Source organism: Phyllobates terribilis, unplaced genomic scaffold (assembly GCF_046119375.1).
Source record: "Phyllobates terribilis strain yellow unplaced genomic scaffold, ASM4611937v1 Scaffold_414__1_contigs__length_1644244, whole genome shotgun sequence".
In the NCBI taxonomy this organism is placed as follows: Eukaryota; Metazoa; Chordata; class Amphibia; order Anura; family Dendrobatidae; genus Phyllobates; species Phyllobates terribilis.
In genome coordinates, this window is record NW_027363174.1 from 1,600,082 (window position 1) to 1,620,430 (window position 20,349).

Genomic DNA, 20,349 nt, shown 5'->3' on the forward strand with positions numbered 1-20,349 from the left:
CCATCTACTGCAGGCAGGATACCTGGCTGGCTGAATGTCGCTGAGAAGCTCACAGAGACCGCCATAAGCAACAGTTTAACAGAATGCCACAGACTAATCAACCAAACTTTTTGGGTTGGGTTCTCTTTTATAGTCTGCAGGCATTAAATGAAAGAAGTCAGTGTTCCAGCAGAGGGAGACAACGTTTCAGAAAAGGCATTGTAGCAAACCAAAAAAGAAATTTTAAGCGCAGCAGAGTAACCAGCGCACATACCTGTTAGCTCAGGTGAGTTTAAAAGGCTGCTGTTGATAACAAGGGCATTTGCTAAATAGATGGTGTGTGTGCAACAATATACTGAAAGGTCAATTATATTGTGCAGCTTATCTCACCACCTGTAGTTATTTAGGTGAAAGCTCCAAAATGCTTGCCTAATATGTCTGTTTATCCAAAAGGAAGTAAAAAGGGAGAGCTAGAAAGATAGCATTTCATTACATTACATGGCAATGCAATGCACAGTTGCTGAAGTTGAACCAAAATGAGCTTGTAATCTGGCTTCTGCAACTTTGAACATGAAAAATCCAATGAGGAGAAGAAAAGCAAAGCCAAAGAGTCCATCCCAAAATCCGACAAACAAGCAAAATGAACAAAAAACATTGAATTCAATTCTTTCTGATTTTAGAAACTGCATTAAAGAAGGGGTGCACCGGTCCTGGAGATACTGCAATACCAGGTCAATGCGTGGAGTGGACAGAGCAAGCTTTTTTTCCATCTCCCTGTTCTAAAAATCCATTTAATATATGGTCCCCAGATAGGGGACGTATCAGATATTAAACTGATAAGAACAGATACTACACTTGATCTTAGCCAAAAGGCCGAGAAGCGATAACCAGAATTGGTTTCAAACTACGGAGCCACCCAAGGATCCTGAAAAGTCCATTTGTGGAGATGAGCTCCTGGACTCCCGTTAAGAAGACATGTTGTCAACCTCTAGATCCCTTACATGCCTGCACTTTTCGGCTTGCTGCTGCTGCAATCCACGCGTTTTAGATCTGCATAACTCCACCTCTTTAAACACAGCACCTTCACCCCCTGCTGTTCCCACCCGCCTCAACACCGTTGGAAGGGAGGAGAACCAATTAAGGCGGGGGGTGGGGTGGAACGAGCAGCTGTCTACCCTTAGCAGGAGGGCTGCTGATTACATACCTCTCCTGCTGCTGCTGCTGCTGCTGCTGGCTGTCCAGCAGCAGACTGAAGGTGGCTGCTGCTGTGCACAGGTATATAAAGGCTCAGAGCCTATTATGACACGCGCAGCCAGCGTTCCATTGCCACATTCCATCTACTGCAGGCAGGATACCTGGCTGGCTGAATGTCGCTGAGAAGCTCACAGAGACCGCCATAAGCAACAGTTTAACAGAATGCCACAGACTAATCAACCAAACTTTTTGGGTTGGGTTCTCTTTTATAGTCTGCAGGCATTAAATGAAAGAAGTCAGTGTTCCAGCAGAGGGAGACAACGTTTCAGAAAAGGCATTGTAGCAAACCAAAAAAGAAATTTTAAGCGCAGCAGAGTAACCAGCGCACATACCTGTTAGCTCAGGTGAGTTTAAAAGGCTGCTGTTGATAACAAGGGCATTTGCTAAATAGATGGTGTGTGTGCAACAATATACTGAAAGGTCAATTATATTGTGCAGCTTATCTCACCACATGTAGTTATTTAGGTGAAAGCTCCAAAATGCTTGCCTAATATGTCTGTTTATCCAAAAGGAAGTAAAAAGGGAGAGCTAGAAAGATAGCATTTCATTACATTACATGGCAATGCAATGCACAGTTGCTGAAGTTGAACCAAAATGAGCTTGTAATCTGGCTTCTGCAACTTTGAACATGAAAAATCCAATGAGGAGAAGAAAAGCAAAGCCAAAGAGTCCATCCCAAAATCCGACAAACAAGCAAAATGAACAAAAAACATTGAATTCAATTCTTTCTGATTTTAGAAACTGCATTAAAGAAGGGGTGCACCGGTCCTGGAGATACTGCAATACCAGGTCAATGCGTGGAGTGGACAGAGCAAGCTCTTTTTCCATCTCCCTGTTCTAAAAATCCATTTAATATATGGTCCCCAGATAGGGGACGTATCAGATATTAAAGTGATAAGAACAGATACTACACTTGATCTTAGCCAAAAGGCCGAGAAGCGATAACCAGAATTGGTTTCAAACTACGGAGCCACCCAAGGATCCTGAAAAGTCCATTTGTGGAGATGAGCTCCTGGACTCCCGTTAAGAAGACATGTTGTCAACCTCTAGATCCCTTACATGCCTGCACTTTTTGGCTTGCTGCTGCTGCAATCCACGCGTTTTAGATCTGCATAACTCCACCTCTTTAAACACAGCACCTTCACCCCCTGCTGTTCCCACCCGCCTCAACACCGTTGGAAGGGAGGAGAACCAATTAAGGCGGGGGGTGGGGTGGAACGAGCAGCTGTCTACCCTTAGCAGGAGGGCTGCTGATTACATACCTCTCCTGCTGCTGCTGCTGCTGCTGGCTGTCCAGCAGCAGACTGAAGGTGGCTGCTGCTGTGCACAGGTATATAAAGGCTCAGAGCCTATTATGACACGCGCAGCCAGCGTTCCATTGCCACATTCCATCTACTGCAGGCAGGATACCTGGCTGGCTGAATGTCGCTGAGAAGCTCACAGAGACCGCCATAAGCAACAGTTTAACAGAATGCCACAGACTAATCAACCAAACTTTTTGGGTTGGGTTCTCTTTTATAGTCTGCAGGCATTAAATGAAAGAAGTCAGTGTTCCAGCAGAGGGAGACAACGTTTCAGAAAAGGCATTGTAGCAAACCAAAAAAGAAATTTTAAGCGCAGCAGAGTAACCAGCGCACATACCTGTTAGCTCAGGTGAGTTTAAAAGGCTGCTGTTGATAACAAGGGCATTTGCTAAATAGATGGTGTGTGTGCAACAATATACTGAAAGGTCAATTATATTGTGCAGCTTATCTCACCACCTGTAGTTATTTAGGTGAAAGCTCCAAAATGCTTGCCTAATATGTCTGTTTATCCAAAAGGAAGTAAAAAGGGAGAGCTAGAAAGATAGCATTTCATTACATTACATGGCAATGCAATGCACAGTTGCTGAAGTTGAACCAAAATGAGCTTGTAATCTGGCTTCTGCAACTTTGAACATGAAAAATCCAATGAGGAGAAGAAAAGCAAAGCCAAAGAGTCCATCCCAAAATCCGACAAACAAGCAAAATGAACAAAAAACATTGAATTCAATTCTTTCTGATTTTAGAAACTGCATTAAAGAAGGGGTGCACCGGTCCTGGAGATACTGCAATACCAGGTCAATGCGTGGAGTGGACAGAGCAAGCTCTTTTTCCATCTCCCTGTTCTAAAAATCCATTTAATATATGGTCCCCAGATAGGGGACGTATCAGATATTAAAGTGATAAGAACAGATACTACACTTGATCTTAGCCAAAAGGCCGAGAAGCGATAACCAGAATTGGTTTCAAACTACGGAGCCACCCAAGGATCCTGAAAAGTCCATTTGTGGAGATGAGCTCCTGGACTCCCGTTAAGAAGACATGTTGTCAACCTCTAGATCCCTTACATGCCTGCACTTTTCGGCTTGCTGCTGCTGCAATCCACGCGTTTTAGATCTGCATAACTCCACCTCTTTAAACACAGCACCTTCACCCCCTGCTGTTCCCACCCGCCTCAACACCGTTGGAAGGGAGGAGAACCAATTAAGGCGGGGGGTGGGGTGGAACGAGCAGCTGTCTACCCTTAGCAGGAGGGCTGCTGATTACATATCTCTCCTGCTGCTGCTGCTGCTGCTGGCTGTCCAGCAGCAGACTGAAGGTGGCTGCTGCTGTGCACAGGTATATAAAGGCTCAGAGCCTATTATGACACGCGCAGCCAGCGTTCCATTGCCACATTCCATCTACTGCAGGCAGGATACCTGGCTGGCTGAATGTCGCTGAGAAGCTCACAGAGACCGCCATAAGCAACAGTTTAACAGAATGCCACAGACTAATCAACCAAACTTTTTGGGTTGGGTTCTCTTTTATAGTCTGCAGGCATTAAATGAAAGAAGTCAGTGTTCCAGCAGAGGGAGACAACGTTTCAGAAAAGGCATTGTAGCAAACCAAAAAAGAAATTTTAAGCGCAGCAGAGTAACCAGCGCACATACCTGTTAGCTCAGGTGAGTTTAAAAGGCTGCTGTTGATAACAAGGGCATTTGCTAAATAGATGGTGTGTGTGCAACAATATACTGAAAGGTCAATTATATTGTGCAGCTTATCTCACCACATGTAGTTATTTAGGTGAAAGCTCCAAAATGCTTGCCTAATATGTCTGTTTATCCAAAAGGAAGTAAAAAGGGAGAGCTAGAAAGATAGCATTTCATTACATTACATGGCAATGCAATGCACAGTTGCTGAAGTTGAACCAAAATGAGCTTGTAATCTGGCTTCTGCAACTTTGAACATGAAAAATCCAATGAGGAGAAGAAAAGCAAAGCCAAAGAGTCCATCCCAAAATCCGACAAACAAGCAAAATGAACAAAAAACATTGAATTCAATTCTTTCTGATTTTAGAAACTGCATTAAAGAAGGGGTGCACCGGTCCTGGAGATACTGCAATACCAGGTCAATGCGTGGAGTGGACAGAGCAAGCTCTTTTTCCATCTCCCTGTTCTAAAAATCCATTTAATATATGGTCCCCAGATAGGGGACGTATCAGATATTAAACTGATAAGAACAGATACTACACTTGATCTTAGCCAAAAGGCCGAGAAGCGATAACCAGAATTGGTTTCAAACTACGGAGCCACCCAAGGATCCTGAAAAGTCCATTTGTGGAGATGAGCTCCTGGACTCCCGTTAAGAAGACATGTTGTCAACCTCTAGATCCCTTACATGCCTGCAGTTTTCGGCTTGCTGCTGCTGCAATCCACGCGTTTTAGATCTGCATAACTCCACCTCTTTAAACACAGCACCTTCACCCCCTGCTGTTCCCACCCGCCTCAACACCGTTGGAAGGGAGGAGAACCAATTAAGGCGGGGGGTGGGGTGGAACGAGCAGCTGTCTACCCTTAGCAGGAGGGCTGCTGATTACATACCTCTCCTGCTGCTGCTGCTGCTGCTGGCTGTCCAGCAGCAGACTGAAGGTGGCTGCTGCTGTGCACAGGTATATAAAGGCTCAGAGCCTATTATGACACGCGCAGCCAGCGTTCCATTGCCACATTCCATCTACTGCAGGCAGGATACCTGGCTGGCTGAATGTCGCTGAGAAGCTCACAGAGACCGCCATAAGCAACAGTTTAACAGAATGCCACAGACTAATCAACCAAACTTTTTGGGTTGGGTTCTCTTTTATAGTCTGCAGGCATTAAATGAAAGAAGTCAGTGTTCCAGCAGAGGGAGACAACGTTTCAGAAAAGGCATTGTAGCAAACCAAAAAAGAAATTTTAAGCGCAGCAGAGTAACCAGCGCACATACCTGTTAGCTCAGGTGAGTTTAAAAGGCTGCTGTTGATAACAAGGGCATTTGCTAAATAGATGGTGTGTGTGCAACAATATACTGAAAGGTCAATTATATTGTGCAGCTTATCTCACCACCTGTAGTTATTTAGGTGAAAGCTCCAAAATGCTTGCCTAATATGTCTGTTTATCCAAAAGGAAGTAAAAAGGGAGAGCTAGAAAGATAGCATTTCATTACATTACATGGCAATGCAATGCACAGTTGCTGAAGTTGAACCAAAATGAGCTTGTAATCTGGCTTCTGCAACTTTGAACATGAAAAATCCAATGAGGAGAAGAAAAGCAAAGCCAAAGAGTCCATCCCAAAATCCGACAAACAAGCAAAATGAACAAAAAACATTGAATTCAATTCTTTCTGATTTTAGAAACTGCATTAAAGAAGGGGTGCACCGGTCCTGGAGATACTGCAATACCAGGTCAATGCGTGGAGTGGACAGAGCAAGCTCTTTTTCCATCTCCCTGTTCTAAAAATCCATTTAATATATGGTCCCCAGATAGGGGACGTATCAGATATTAAACTGATAAGAACAGATTTTTTTTTTTTTTTTACACTCAGATTACAAAGCCTTGGAATCAACAAAAAGATAAGAAGACTCAAATCCATCATCGTGCATTCTACCAATTTTAATACTTCTCCAAATCTTTTATTTTCTTTTTCTTTTATATATATATATTTATTTATTTTTTCCCTCTTTTTTATTTTTTAAAAATTATATAGTTTTGGCTATTTTTTTTTGTTTGTTTTTGTTCTTCTTTTTTTGTTTTTCCACAGGTTTTCAAAAAATCAAATCTTACAAGGTAAGTTCATTCCATTTACATTGTTTCCATTTCTCATTTGCTTTCACCTTGCCAAGCGTCATTTTGTCCCTCCAGAAATACATGTACAAATAACTTAGACATAATTTAATACACTGGTCGACTGTTACTTCCTTATGTTTAAACACTAAAATGTTCCTTGCTTTCCACAATGCCGCCTTCACACATGCAATAATAATCCATACAATTTTAAAATCCTCCTCTCTTATCCCCATCCCATAAAATACTCTGTTAAAATCCAAAAAATTAACAGTACTCACAGCTCTCACTATATTGCACACTTTCCTCCATATTGTCTGTGCAAAATTACAATTCCAGAAGATGTGCATGGGTGTTTCACTATTCCCACACCTGGATCTTGGGCACACTTCAGATCTTACCAACCCACGCCTGTGTTGGAACTCACGGGTTGGCAGGCAGTCTTTTACTATACACCAGAGTAAATCCCTGTGTTCATTAGATAACACACTATAATTTACATTCATCCAGATTCTTTCCACAATTTTGAATGAAAAAAGTTCCACAGGACTGATACCTATTCTCTCTTCCAGGATTTTTAGGATTTTTTTATGGCATTTAAGAACATTTATTTCGACCATCTTAAGTTTAAAATCTCTTAAAATTTTTTCTAAAACAATATAATTTCCTGGAGGTAAAAACCTATAAGGCCTATTTAGAGACATCTCCAACCATTTATAATTTCTAATATAGAAACCTAAATTATATATAGAAAACAACTTTAGCTTAGAGCCTGGTCCTAATAAAGTGCATACACAGTTCGCTACATACTTTGCATATAAAAAGGACCTAATATCCGGAAAACCTTTCCCACCTTTTTTCTTTGATTTATATATCTCCTCTCTCTTTACTCTTTCCATCTTGGATCTCCATAAAAAATTAAAACATACCTTAATAACTCTCTTCATGATATTATTTTGGGGGATAAAAACTGTTGAGACATATAAAAACATTGGGAGTAAAACCTGTCTAATAATTAAAATTTTTCCTTCCAGGGTAAGATCTCTCAACTGCCAGAAAGTAATCTTTTTCTTAACTCTTTCCAGCAGAGACTCCCAATTTCTTACATTACCACCTGACTCTGAGAAATAAATACCTAAAATTTTTACTTCATTCATTCTTGTTAATTTACACTCAGAATCTACAATAAAATCACCAACAGTTAAAATACCAGATTTTTCCATGTTAATTTTAAAACCCGATGCGCCCCCAAACCAATCCACTGTTCTTATGGCTCTGTTCATGCTTCTAGTGTCTTTAACTAAAACCGTCACATCATCCATATATGCCACCACTTTAACTTGTTCATTGCAACTCCCGGGAATAAAAAAACCATTGATTACCTTATCTCTCCTAAAAGCTGCTAAAAGTGGTTCAATTGCACAAATAAAAAGAATAGGGGATAAGGGACACCCCTGTTTAACGCCACAGTTTATTTTTACATTATCAGATAAAAAACCATTAATAGATATTTTGCTAAAACATGATTTGTAAAGAGATTTAATACGTTTGCTAAAAACATCCGGGCATCCCATTTTCTCTAAAACTGCAAATAAAAAATCATGGGCAACTCTATCGTACGCTTTTTCAAAATCCAAAGTAATTAGAGCAAGCTTTTGTTTTCTGTCTAAAACATCCCATAAAACATCCCTGATTAAAATCAATGAGTCGCTGATTCTCCGATTTGGCACTGCACACGTCTGATCCACTTCTATTACTGAGCCGATTACCTTTTTTAATCTATTTGCTAGTAACTTTGCATATACCTTACAGTCCGTATTTAAAAGGGTTATTGGTCTCCAATTTTTAATCAGTTCTTTATTTCCTTTCTTAAATAATAAAACAATAAGACCCTCCCACCACGACTCTGGGACACTAAAAGATGCTTCTGCTTCTAAAATTACTTCATAAAAATCCTCACCCATGATCTCCCATAAACACTTGTAAAATTCAACAGGTAGTCCATCTGCTCCTGGCGTTTTGTTATTTTGTAGCGTATTAATTGTATTAAAACTTCCTCTTTAGTAAAATTCCCTATTAAAAAAGATTTATCTTCCGCATTAAAATTTTTTTCCAGTCCTTCTAAAAAATGTTTTTTTAGAGACACATCCGTGTTTTTAACAGAAAATAAATCATCATAAAATTCTTTTGCTTTCATCTTCTTCCCCTCCAAACTTGTTTCTCCTTCCAAAACCTTCATATAATCCTTCTTGTCACATATTTTTTTAAAAAAGAATTTTGTGCATTTTTCATCCTCGTCTAAAACTTTTACTCGGGAATTAAAAATAATTTCTTTACCTTTTTCTTTCAGGCAGTTTTGGATCTTTTCTTTTGTTGTTCGGATCGCCTCCTGCAGATCACATCCGTTATTTTCGAGGTGAAAAAAACATTGCAGTTTAGCATTAAGATCATTATAAAAAATACGTTTTGCAGCAGCTTTCTTCTTTCCTTCTTTAATAAAAAATATTTTTACCTCCTTCTTGACAAAATCCCACCAATTAAAAATAGATTTAAAAAACGTTTTTTTTAGCTTCAGTTTTTCATACAGCTTTTTAAAACCTTCCATAACCACCTCGTCTTGTAGTAGGGATACATTAAATTTCCAGTGTGACGGTCTTTTATCCACATCTGATTCTATTTTAAAACTACATTCTATTATTTTATGATCTGAAAAAGGTGTTGAATGCGTTTTAAAACCTGAGCATGTTAGGGCTTGAGATATAAAAATATAATCTATTCTGGATGAAACACCTCTCCCCACCCAAGTGACTTCATGCTCCTTTTTTTGTCCATCTAATGCCCATGTATCTTTAAGATTAAAAGCTGCTAAAATATTTCTAAGACATGAAGCTGACCCATCTTTTACATTTTTTAAATGACAATTAAAATCCCCACCTAAAACTAATGGATCTACTCCAGGTAAAAACAGCTGCAACAGTTCAAACAAATGTAATCTCAAGGCTTTTTCTGCATTTGCATACACATTAAAACACCTCACTTTCTTCCCATTTTTCTGCACATCAATTCTTAAAATCCTCCCAGGGTATATCTCTTCATAATTTACAATCTCCCAATCTTTAGAGCATAAAAACCCCACACCATCACTTTTTGACTCGTTCCCACCAGAAAAGCATAAGTTACCCTTCCATATACCCTGTAAATATTCATAGCTTATTTTTTTTGTCAAATTACATTCTTGTAGAAAGATAAAATCAATATTTTCATTATTTAAAAAATCATATAAAGCAGTTCTCTTATATAGGTCGTTAAACCCCTGAACATTCAGGGACATTGAGCGGATCATCTTCTAACATTTAGTGCAGGGCTCTTCCCTCCGCCCTCATTCTCTACTGCCGGAGAAGATGGGTCTACCTCCAGATCTGATACATCCGAAGATGACACACTCCCCAGCAGACTTGTTGCTTCTAATGCCTTTACTTTCCCACCACATGGTATTCCTTCATTATCACTTCTATCCACACTTCTTTTTAGAGATTTTTCTGTGCAGTCCATTTGTACCTGCGCGCAAGGTAAGCTCTGCGACAGGGAATTAGTAGGAGTGGACTCCACTACTTCTGGAATATCACTTTCCCCTCCACAACTACTCCCTTTACTTAGTGGAGAAATTTCTTGCAACATTTGACTCTTCTCTTCTCTCTTCTGATCTTCTTTCTTCTGTTCTTCTATCTTCTTCTTTTCATTCTTATCTTCTTTCTTCTTATCTTCTTTCTTCTGCTCTTCTCTCTTTTTCCTTTCCATCTGTTTCTTTATCTCCATGGCCCTTTTTTCTATGTCCTCTATCCTCTTCTGTTTTTCCTCTTCCTTCTTTCTCTTCCTTTCTTCCAACTTCCTTTCCTCTTCTTCTTGTGATTTTTTAACCCGTTCCTCCTTCTTCTTCTCCTTCATTGCCCGTCCCTCCTCTTCCTCTTTTCTCTTTCTTTCTGTCTCCTCCTTCTCACTCCTTTCTTTCTCCTCTTCCCCTTTTTCCTCTTCAGCAGCAATGCCTGCTTCCACATCGTCTTTAGCTTCTTGTTGCTGTTCTTCAGGCGATGTGTCCATCTCCTCTACATCCTTTTTCTTATTTTTAGGGCACTCATCCATCTGGTGAGGAGTACCCATGCAACTAAAACACTTGTTACATTCTGCATCCAGATGTCCATATTTTTTACACACACGGCAGTAGTGTGGCATCCCTGGGAAGAATAAATAACCGCGGCTATGGTTGATATAAACCTGCGGCGGAGGTCTGGACACGCCCCCCTCCTCATTCGGGTTCTTCCTAAATGATACCACATACACACGTTTCCCGTTCCACACTCCAAACTGTGTTTCCCCGCGTCTCTTAGGGATGATTTTGTCACAATACATTGATAGGTAACTTTCAACCTCAGAGTCTGTAATAAATGGACTAAACAAATGAATCGTCAGTACTTTCATTGAAAACTGAAAAGAGGGGATTACTTTCACCCCCTCCAGCTCTACCTTCTCTTTATTTACTTCATAAAGAGCGTAGGCACTTTCACACTGCGAGGCTTTATTAAGCGTAACATCATAAAGTCCTCGAGAAAAAAAAGATTGAAAGCAAAAAAGATGCTCCTTGTCGATCTTCAAGAGCTTACAAATAACATTGAAAATAAATTGAGAATCTTTCACCTGCCGGTGGTCAGGAGCAACCACGAACCTGATGGTGTCCTTCAGCGGATGCTCCTCCGAGAAATAATCATTCGGGTTGCTTGCTTGATTCTCCTTCCTTCCTCCAGGGTTTCTCCTTGTCTCCATGATTTTCCTCTTCTTTTCCAGATACCAAGGAAAATATCACACACGGATCGCAGCCTCCACGAAGTTCGTCCTCCCTCCAACACACCGTCCTCCGTAAAGAAAAGGCACTGCAGCTTTAGCACCGATTCCCAAAAGCAGCACTGGATATCTCCAAAGGCCAAGAATCGGTTCTGCCACCACAGTAACCTTCAGCCCAATGTCACAACCCACTACAGATCGTGCCAAAAGGCCGAGAAGCGATAACCAGAATTGGTTTCAAACTACGGAGCCACCCAAGGATCCTGAAAAGTCCATTTGTGGAGATGAGCTCCTGGACTCCCGTTAAGAAGACATGTTGTCAACCTCTAGATCCCTTACATGCCTGCACTTTTCGGCTTGCTGCTGCTGCAATCCACGCGTTTTAGATCTGCATAACTCCACCTCTTTAAACACAGCACCTTCACCCCCTGCTGTTCCCACCCGCCTCAACACCGTTGGAAGGGAGGAGAACCAATTAAGGCGGGGGGTGGGGTGGAACGAGCAGCTGTCTACCCTTAGCAGGAGGGCTCCTGATTACATACCTCTCCTGCTGCCGCTGCTGCTGGCTGTCCAGCAGCAGACTGAAGGTGGCTGCTGCTGTGCACAGGTATATAAAGGCTCAGAGCCTATTATGACACGCGCAGCCAGCGTTCCATTGCCACATTCCATCTACTGCAGGCAGGATACCTGGCTGGCTGAATGTCGCTGAGAAGCTCACAGAGACCGCCATAAGCAACAGTTTAACAGAATGCCACAGACTAATCAACCAAACTTTTTGGGTTGGGTTCTCTTTTATAGTCTGCAGGCATTAAATGAAAGACGTCAGTGTTCCAGCAGAAGGAGACAACGTTTCAGAAAAGGCATTGTAGCAAACCAAAAAAGAAATTTTAAGCGCAGCAGAGTAACCAGCGCACATACCTGTTAGCTCAGGTGAGTTTAAAAGGCTGCTGTTGATAACAAGGGCATTTGCTAAATAGATGGTGTGTGTGCAACAATATACTGAAAGGTCAATTATATTGTGCAGCTTATCTCACCACCTGTAGTTATTTAGGTGAAAGCTCCAAAATGCTTGCCTAATATGTCTGTTTATCCAAAAGGAAGTAAAAAGGGAGAGCTAGAAAGATAGCATTGCATCACATTACATGGCAATGCAATGCACAGTTGCTGAAGTTGAACCAAAATGAGCTTGTAATCTGGCTTCTGCAACTTTGAACATAAAAAATCCAATGAGGAGAAGAAAAGCAAAGCCAAAGAGTCCATCCCAAAATCCGACAAACAAGCAAAATGAACAAAAAACATTGAATTCAATTCTTTCTGATTTTAGAAACTGCATTAAAGAAGGGGTGCACTGGTCCTGGAGATACTGCAATACCAGGACAATGCGTGGAGTGGACAGAGCAAGCTCTTTTTCCATCTCCCTGTTCTAAAAATCCATTTAATATATGGTCCCCAGATAGGGGACGTATCAGATATTAAACTGATAAGAACAGATACTACACTTGATCTTAGCCAAAAGGCCGAGAAGCGATAACCAGAATTGGTTTCAAACTACGGAGCCACCCAAGGATCCTGAAAAGTCCATTTGTGGAGATGAGCTCCTGGACTCCCGTTAAGAAGACATGTTGTCAACCTCTAGATCCCTTACATGCCTGCACTTTTCGGCTTGCTGCTGCTGCAATCCACGCGTTTTAGATCTGCATAACTCCACCTCTTTAAACACAGCACCTTCACCCCCTGCTGTTCCCACCCGCCTCAACACCGTTGGAAGGGAGGAGAACCAATTAAGGCGGGGGGTGGGGTGGAACGAGCAGCTGTCTACCCTTAGCAGGAGGGCTCCTGATTACATACCTCTCCTGCTGCTGCTGCTGGCTGTCCAGCAGCAGACTGAAGGTGGCTGCTGCTGTGCACAGGTATATAAAGGCTCAGAGCCTATTATGACACGCGCAGCCAGCGTTCCATTGCCACATTCCATCTACTGCAGGCAGGATACCTGGCTGGCTGAATGTCGCTGAGAAGCTCACAGAGACCGCCATAAGCAACAGTTTAACAGAATGCCACAGACTAATCAACCAAACTTTTTGGGTTGGGTTCTCTTTTATAGTCTGCAGGCATTAAATGAAAGAAGTCAGTGTTCCAGCAGAAGGAGACAACGTTTCAGAAAAGGCATTGTAGCAAACCAAAAAAGAAATTTTAAGCGCAGCAGAGTAACCAGCGCACATACCTGTTAGCTCAGGTGAGTTTAAAAGGCTGCTGTTTATAACAAGGGCTTTTGCTAAATAGATGGTGTGTGTGCAACAATATACTGAAAGGTCAATTATATTGTGCAGCTTATCTCACCACCTGTAGTTATTTAGGTGAAAGCTCCAAAATGCTTGCCTAATATGTCTGTTTATCCAAAAGGAAGTAAAAAGGGAGAGCTAGAAAGATAGCATTGCATCACATTACATGGCAATGCAATGCACAGTTGCTGAAGTTAAACCAAAATGAGCTTGTAATCTGGCTTCTGCAACTTTGAACATGAAAAATCCAATGAGGAGAAGAAAAGCAAAGCCAAAGAGTCCATCCCAAAATCCGACAAACAAGCAAAATGAACAAAAAACATTGAATTCAATTCTTTCTGATTTTAGAAACTGCATTAAAGAAGGGGTGCACCGGTCCTGGAGATACTGCAATACCAGGTCAATGCGTGGAGTGGACAGAGCAAGCTCTTTTTCCATCTCCCTGTTCTAAAAATCCATTTAATATATGGTCCCCAGATAGGGGACGTATCAGATATTAAACTGATAAGAACAGATACTACACTTGATCTTAGCCAAAAGGCCGAGAAGCGATAACCAGAATTGGTTTCAAACTACGGAGCCACCCAAGGATCCTGAAAAGTCCATTTGTGGAGATGAGCTCCTGGACTCCCGTTAAGAAGACATGTTGTCAACCTCTAGATCCCTTACATGCCTGCACTTTTCGGCTTGCTGCTGCTGCAATCCACGCGTTTTAGATCTGCATAACTCCACCTCTTTAAACACAGCACCTTCACCCCCTGCTGTTCCCACCCGCCTCAACACCGTTGGAAGGGAGGAGAACCAATTAAGGCGGGGGGTGGGGTGGAACGAGCAGCTGTCTACCCTTAGCAGGAGGGCTCCTGATTACATACCTCTCCTGCTGCTGCTGCTGCTGCTGGCTGTCCAGCAGCAGACTGAAGGTGGCTGCTGCTGTGCACAGGTATATAAAGGCTCAGAGCCTATTATGACACGCGCAGCCAGCGTTCCATTGCCACATTCCATCTACTGCAGGCAGGATACCTGGCTGGCTGAATGTCGCTGAGAAGCTCACAGAGACCGCCATAAGCAACAGTTTAACAGAATGCCACAGACTAATCAACCAAACTTTTTGGGTTGGGTTCTCTTTTATAGTCTGCAGGCATTAAATGAAAGAAGTCAGTGTTCCAGCAGAAGGAGACAACGTTTCAGAAAAGGCATTGTAGCAAACCAAAAAAGAAATTTTAAGCGCAGCAGAGTAACCAGCGCACATACCTGTTAGCTCAGGTGAGTTTAAAAGGCTGCTGTTGATAACAAGGGCATTTGCTAAATAGATGGTGTGTGTGCAACAATATACTGAAAGGTCAATTATATTGTGCAGCTTATCTCACCACCTGTAGTTATTTAGGTGAAAGCTCCAAAATGCTTGCCTAATATGTCTGTTTATCCAAAAGGAAGTAAAAAGGGAGAGCTAGAAAGACAGCATTGCATCACATTACATGGCAATGCAATGCACAGTTGCTGAAGTTGAACCAAAATGAGCTTGTAATCTGGCTTCTGCAACTTTGAACATGAAAAATCCAATGAGGAGAAGAAAAGCAAAGCCAAAGAGTCCATCCCAAAATCCGACAAACAAGCAAAATGAACAAAAAACATTGAATTCAATTCTTTCTGATTTTAGAAACTGCATTAAAGAAGGGGTGCACTGGTCCTGGAGATACTGCAATACCAGGTCAATGCGTGGAGTGGACAGAGCAAGCTCTTTTTCCATCTCCCTGTTCTAAAAATCCATTTAATATATGGTCCCCAGATAGGGGACGTATCAGATATTAAACTGATAAGAACAGATTTTTTTATCGAAAGCCCGAATTCGTGTACAAAACCCGAGTGCGCTTAAAAAAGTGACAAGTGCCACAAAAAAAGTGCACTAGGATGCTGGTCTTCTTGAAACCCTCTCCAAAAGGAGAAGGGTCCCCCAAACCATTCCCCGTCCCTCCGAGCCAAAAGGCCACAGCGAGGAACAGGGACAAAAAGCCACCTCCAGCCGAAGCCAGAGGCGACCCAATCTTACCCCCAGCACCTGCCCGAGTTCTCACCCGAGCAAGGCACTGGGAGCCAAAGACTGTGCTCCCCTCCCGGAAGAGGGGAGCCAACAACGCTCTCCTCCCAAAAGAGGAGAGCCAGGGGGGTTCAGGGGGGAGCGGAACCTGATGGCCACACACTCCCCCCCTAGACCTGCCAAGAGAGGAACCCGTAAGGGAACCGCATCCCGACAAAATCCTAGTAGGACGTGACACACGTGAATAAGTGGACACACAGTGACAAAGAAATTAAATAAATAGTGAAGGTTTCACAGTATAATACTGCCCGGACCTTCGACCGGGAATTGAAAAATTCCCCATCCTAAGGCCAGAAGGCCCGGAATAAGGGTGTGTGCGAAGAAAGAAAATTTGAAGTGCTTGTGCAAATGTGCCATAAACTCAAGTGGGGTTCCCAATCCCAGTGAGTTAAGGCACCCCAGGGTCACCACTCCTGGGGCACTTCACACTTCGGGCTTTCGATCTTCCCCGGCCCAATGGCGTCGATCCTGGGGGGCCATGCTTTCCACCAGATGACTATATTAGCCACCTGGCGTACTAACAAGCGCCTAAACCCCAGTGTGCATAATGTATCAATCTACTAGGGCGGCCAACATCCAAAACCGCCTTTTCGAAAGATACTACACTTGATCTTAGCCAAAAGGCCGAGAAGCGATAACCAGAATTGGTTTCAAACTACGGAGCCACCCAAGGATCCTGAAAAGTCCATTTGTGGAGATGAGCTCCTGGACTCCCGTTAAGAAGACATGTTGTCAACCTCTAGATCCCTTACATGCCTGCACTTTTCGGCTTGCTGCTGCTGCAATCCACGCGTTTTAGATCTGCATAACTCCACCTCTTTAAACACAGCACCTTCACCCCCTGCTGTTCCCACCCGCCTCAACACCGTTGGAAGGGAGGAGAACCAATTAAGGCGGGGGGTGGGGTGGAACGAGCAGCTGTCTACCCTTAGCAGGAGGGCTCCTGATTACATACCTCTCCTGCTGCTGCTGCTGCTGCTGGCTGTCCAGCAGCAGACTGAAGGTGGCTGCTGCTGTGCACAGGTATATAAAGGCTCAGAGCCTATTATGACACGCGCAGCCAGCGTTCCATTGGCACATTCCATCTACTGCAGGTAGGATACCTGGCTGGCTGAATGTCGCTGAGATGCTCACAGAGACCGCCATAAGCAACAGTTTAACAGAATGCCACAGACTAATCAACCAAACTTTTTGGGTTGGGTTCTCTTTTATAGGCTGCAGGCATTAAATGAAAGAAGTCAGTGTTCCAGCAGAAGGAGACAACGTTTCAGAAAAGGCATTGTAGCAAACCAAAAAAGAAATTTTAAGCGCAGCAGAGTAACCAGCGCACATACCTGTTAGCTCAGGTGAGTTTAAAAGGCTGCTGTTGATAACAAGGGCATTTGCTAAATAGATGGTGTGTGTGCAACAATATACTGAAAGGTCAATTATATTGTGCAGCTTATCTCACCACCTGTAGTTATTTAGGTGAAAGCTCCAAAATGCTTGCCTAATATGTCTGTTTATCCAAAAGGAAGTAAAAAGGGAGAGCTAGAAAGATAGCATTGCATCACATTACATGGCAATGCAATGCACAGTTGCTGAAGTTGAACCAAAATGAGCTTGTAATCTGGCTTCTGCAACTTTGAACATGAAAAATCCAATGAGGAGAAGAAAAGCAAAGCCAAAGAGTCCATCCCAAAATCCGACAAACAAGCAAAATGAACAAAAAACATTGAATTCAATTCTTTCTGATTTTAGAAACTGCATTAAAGAAGGGGTGCACCGGTCCTGGAGATACTGCAATACCAGGTCAATGCGTGGAGTGGACAGAGCAAGCTCTTTTTCCATCTCCCTGTTCTAAAAATCCATTTAATATATGGTCCCCAGATAGGGGACGTATCAGATATTAAACTGATAAGAACAGATACTACACTTGATCTTAGCCAAAAGGCCGAGAAGCGATAACCAGAATTGGTTTCAAACTACGGAGCCACCCAAGGATCCTGAAAAGTCCATTTGTGGAGATGAGCTCCTGGACTCCCGTTAAGAAGACATGTTGTCAACCTCTAGATCCCTTACATGCCTGCACTTTTCGGCTTGCTGCTGCTGCAATCCACGCGTTTTAGATCTGCATAACTCCACCTCTTTAAACACAGCACCTTCACCCCCTGCTGTTCCCACCCGCCTCAACACCGTTGGAAGGGAGGAGAACCAATTAAGGCGGGGGGTGGGGTGGAACGAGCAGCTGTCTACCCTTAGCAGGAGGGCTCCTGATTACATACCTCTCCTGCTGCTGCTGCTGCTGGCTGTCCAGCAGCAGACTGAAGGTGGCTGCTGCTGTGCACAGGTATATAAAGGCTCAGAGCCTATTATGACACGCGCAGCCAGCGTTCCATTGCCACATTCCATCTACTGCAGGCAGGATACCTGGCTGGCTGAATGTCGCTGAGAAGCTCACAGAGACCGCCATAAGCAACAGTTTAACAGAATGCCACAGACTAATCAACCAAACTTTTTGGGTTGGGTTCTCTTTTATAGTCTGCAGGCATTAAATGAAAGAAGTCAGTGTTCCAGCAGAAGGAGACAACGTTTCAGAAAAGGCATTGTAGCAAACCAAAAAAGAAATTTTAAGCGCAGCAGAGTAACCAGCGCACATACCTGTTAGCTCAGGTGAGTTTAAAAGGCTGCTGTTGATAACAAGGGCATTTGCTAAATAGATGGTGTGTGTGCAACAATATACTGAAAGGTCAATTATATTGTGCAGCTTATCTCACCACCTGTAGTTATTTAGGTGAAAGCTCCAAAATGCTTGCCTAATATGTCTGTTTATCCAAAAGGAAGTAAAAAGGGAGAGCTAGAAAGATAGCATTGCATCACATTACATGGCAATGCAATGCACAGTTGCTGAAGTTGAACCAAAATGAGCTTGTAATCTGGCTTCTGCAACTTTGAACATGAAAAATCCAATGAGGAGAAGAAAAGCAAAGCCAAAGAGTCCATCCCAAAATCCGACAAACAAGCAAAATGAACAAAAAACATTGAATTCAATTCTTTCTGATTTTAGAAACTGCATTAAAGAAGGGGTGCACCGGTCCTGGAGATACTGCAATACCAGGTCAATGCGTGGAGTGGACAGAGCAAGCTCTTTTTCCATCTCCCTGTTCTAAAAATCCATTTAATATATGGTCCCCAGATAGGGGACGTATCAGATATTAAACTGATAAGAACAGATACTACACTTGATCTTAGCCAAAAGGCCGAGAAGCGATAACCAGAATTGGTTTCAAACTACGGAGCCACCCAAGGATCCTGAAAAGTCCATTTGTGGAGATGAGCTCCTGGACTCCCGTTAAGAAGACATGTTGTCAACCTCTAGATCCCTTACATGCCTGCACTTTTCGGCTTGCTGCTGCTGCAATCCACGCGTTTTAGATCTGCATAACTCCACCTCTTTAAACACAGCACCTTCACCCCCTGCTGTTCCCACCCGCCTCAACACCGTTGGAAGGGAGGAGAACCAATTAAGGCGGGGGGTGGGGTGGAACGAGCAGCTGTCTACCCTTAGCAGGAGGGCTCCTGATTACATACCTCTCCTGCTGCTGCTGCTGCTGGCTGTCCAGCAGCAGACTGAAGGTGGCTGCTGCTGTGCACAGGTATATAAAGGCTCAGAGCCTATTATGACACGCGCAGCCAGCGTTCCATTGCCACATTCCATCTACTGCAGGCAGGATACCTGGCTGGCTGAATGTCGCTGAGAAGCTCACAGAGACCGCCATAAGCAACAGTTTAACAGAATGCCACAGACTAATCAACCAAACTTTTTGGGTTGGGTTCTCTTTTATAGTCTGCAGGCATTAAATGAAAGAAGTCAGTGTTCCAGCAGAAGGAGACAACGTTTCAGAAAAGGCATTGTAGCAAACCAAAAAAGAAATTTTAAGCGCAGCAGAGTAACCAGCGCACATACCTGTTAGCTCAGGTGAGTTTAAAAGGCTGCTGTTGATAACAAGGGCATTTGCTAAATAGATGGTGTGTGTGCAACAATATACTGAAAGGTCAATTATATTGTGCAGCTTATCTCACCACCTGTAGTTATTTAGGTGAAAGCTCCAAAATGCTTGCCTACTATGTCTGTTTATCCAAAAGGAAGTAAAAAGGGAGAGCTAGAAAGATAGCATTGCATCACATTACATGGCAATGCAATGCACAGTTGCTGAAGTTGAACCAAAATGAGCTTGTAATCTGGCTTCTGCAACTTTGAACATGAAAAATCCAATGAGGAGAAGAAAAGCAAAGCCAAAGAGTCCATCCCAAAATCCGACAAACAAGCAAAATGAACAAAAAACATTGAATTCAATTCTTTCTGATTTTAGAAACTGCATTAAAGAAGGGGTGCACCGGTCCTGGAGATACTGCAATACCAGGTCAATGCGTGGAGTGGACAGAGCAAGCTCTTTTTCCATCTCCCTGTTCTAAAAATCCATTTAATATATGGTCCCCAGATAGGGGACGTATCAGATATTAAACTGATAAGAACAGATACTACACTTGATCTTAGCCAAAAGGCCGAGAAGCGATAACCAGAATTGGTTTCAAACTACGGAGCCACCCAAGGATCCTGAAAAGTCCATTTGTGGAGATGAGCTCCTGGACTCCCGTTAAGAAGACATGTTGTCAACCTCTAGATCCCTTACATGCCTGCACTTTTCGGCTTGCTGCTGCTGCAATCCACGCGTTTTAGATCTGCATAACTCCACCTCTTTAAACACAGCACCTTCACCCCCTGCTGTTCCCACCCGCCTCAACACCGTTGGAAGGGAGGAGAACCAATT

The 20,349-nt window shown here is 42.8% G+C and overlaps 9 non-coding genes and 3 pseudogenes across 9 annotated transcripts; all 12 read right to left on the bottom strand.

Annotated features, from left to right (window-relative positions):
• Positions 1–673: 673 nt before the first annotated feature.
• On the bottom strand, positions 674–864 carry LOC141226101 (U2 spliceosomal RNA). The gene has a single exon (XR_012293329.1). It is a non-coding gene; the product is annotated as a U2 spliceosomal RNA (small nuclear RNA).
• A 1,121-nt stretch (positions 865–1,985) lies between these two features.
• On the bottom strand, positions 1,986–2,176 carry LOC141226212 (U2 spliceosomal RNA). Its single transcript, XR_012293436.1, has one exon. It is a non-coding gene; the product is annotated as a U2 spliceosomal RNA (small nuclear RNA).
• A 1,118-nt stretch (positions 2,177–3,294) lies between these two features.
• On the bottom strand, positions 3,295–3,485 carry LOC141226213 (U2 spliceosomal RNA). Its single transcript, XR_012293437.1, has one exon. It is a non-coding gene; the product is annotated as a U2 spliceosomal RNA (small nuclear RNA).
• A 1,118-nt stretch (positions 3,486–4,603) lies between these two features.
• Positions 4,604–4,794, bottom strand: LOC141225956 (U2 spliceosomal RNA). The gene has a single exon (XR_012293187.1). It is a non-coding gene; the product is annotated as a U2 spliceosomal RNA (small nuclear RNA).
• A 1,118-nt stretch (positions 4,795–5,912) lies between these two features.
• LOC141226272 (U2 spliceosomal RNA) lies at positions 5,913–6,121 on the bottom strand (annotated as a pseudogene).
• A 6,381-nt stretch (positions 6,122–12,502) lies between these two features.
• LOC141226790 (U2 spliceosomal RNA) lies at positions 12,503–12,693 on the bottom strand. The gene has a single exon (XR_012293914.1). It is a non-coding gene; the product is annotated as a U2 spliceosomal RNA (small nuclear RNA).
• Positions 12,694–13,805: 1,112 nt separating this feature from the next.
• Positions 13,806–13,996, bottom strand: LOC141225957 (U2 spliceosomal RNA). The gene has a single exon (XR_012293188.1). It is a non-coding gene; the product is annotated as a U2 spliceosomal RNA (small nuclear RNA).
• Positions 13,997–15,114: 1,118 nt separating this feature from the next.
• On the bottom strand, positions 15,115–15,293 carry LOC141226269 (U2 spliceosomal RNA; annotated as a pseudogene).
• A 789-nt stretch (positions 15,294–16,082) lies between these two features.
• Positions 16,083–16,174, bottom strand: LOC141226389 (U2 spliceosomal RNA; annotated as a pseudogene).
• A 1,118-nt stretch (positions 16,175–17,292) lies between these two features.
• Positions 17,293–17,483, bottom strand: LOC141225958 (U2 spliceosomal RNA). Its single transcript, XR_012293189.1, has one exon. It is a non-coding gene; the product is annotated as a U2 spliceosomal RNA (small nuclear RNA).
• Positions 17,484–18,598: 1,115 nt separating this feature from the next.
• LOC141225959 (U2 spliceosomal RNA) lies at positions 18,599–18,789 on the bottom strand. Its single transcript, XR_012293190.1, has one exon. It is a non-coding gene; the product is annotated as a U2 spliceosomal RNA (small nuclear RNA).
• A 1,115-nt stretch (positions 18,790–19,904) lies between these two features.
• On the bottom strand, positions 19,905–20,095 carry LOC141225960 (U2 spliceosomal RNA). The gene has a single exon (XR_012293191.1). It is a non-coding gene; the product is annotated as a U2 spliceosomal RNA (small nuclear RNA).
• Positions 20,096–20,349: the final 254 nt, after the last annotated feature.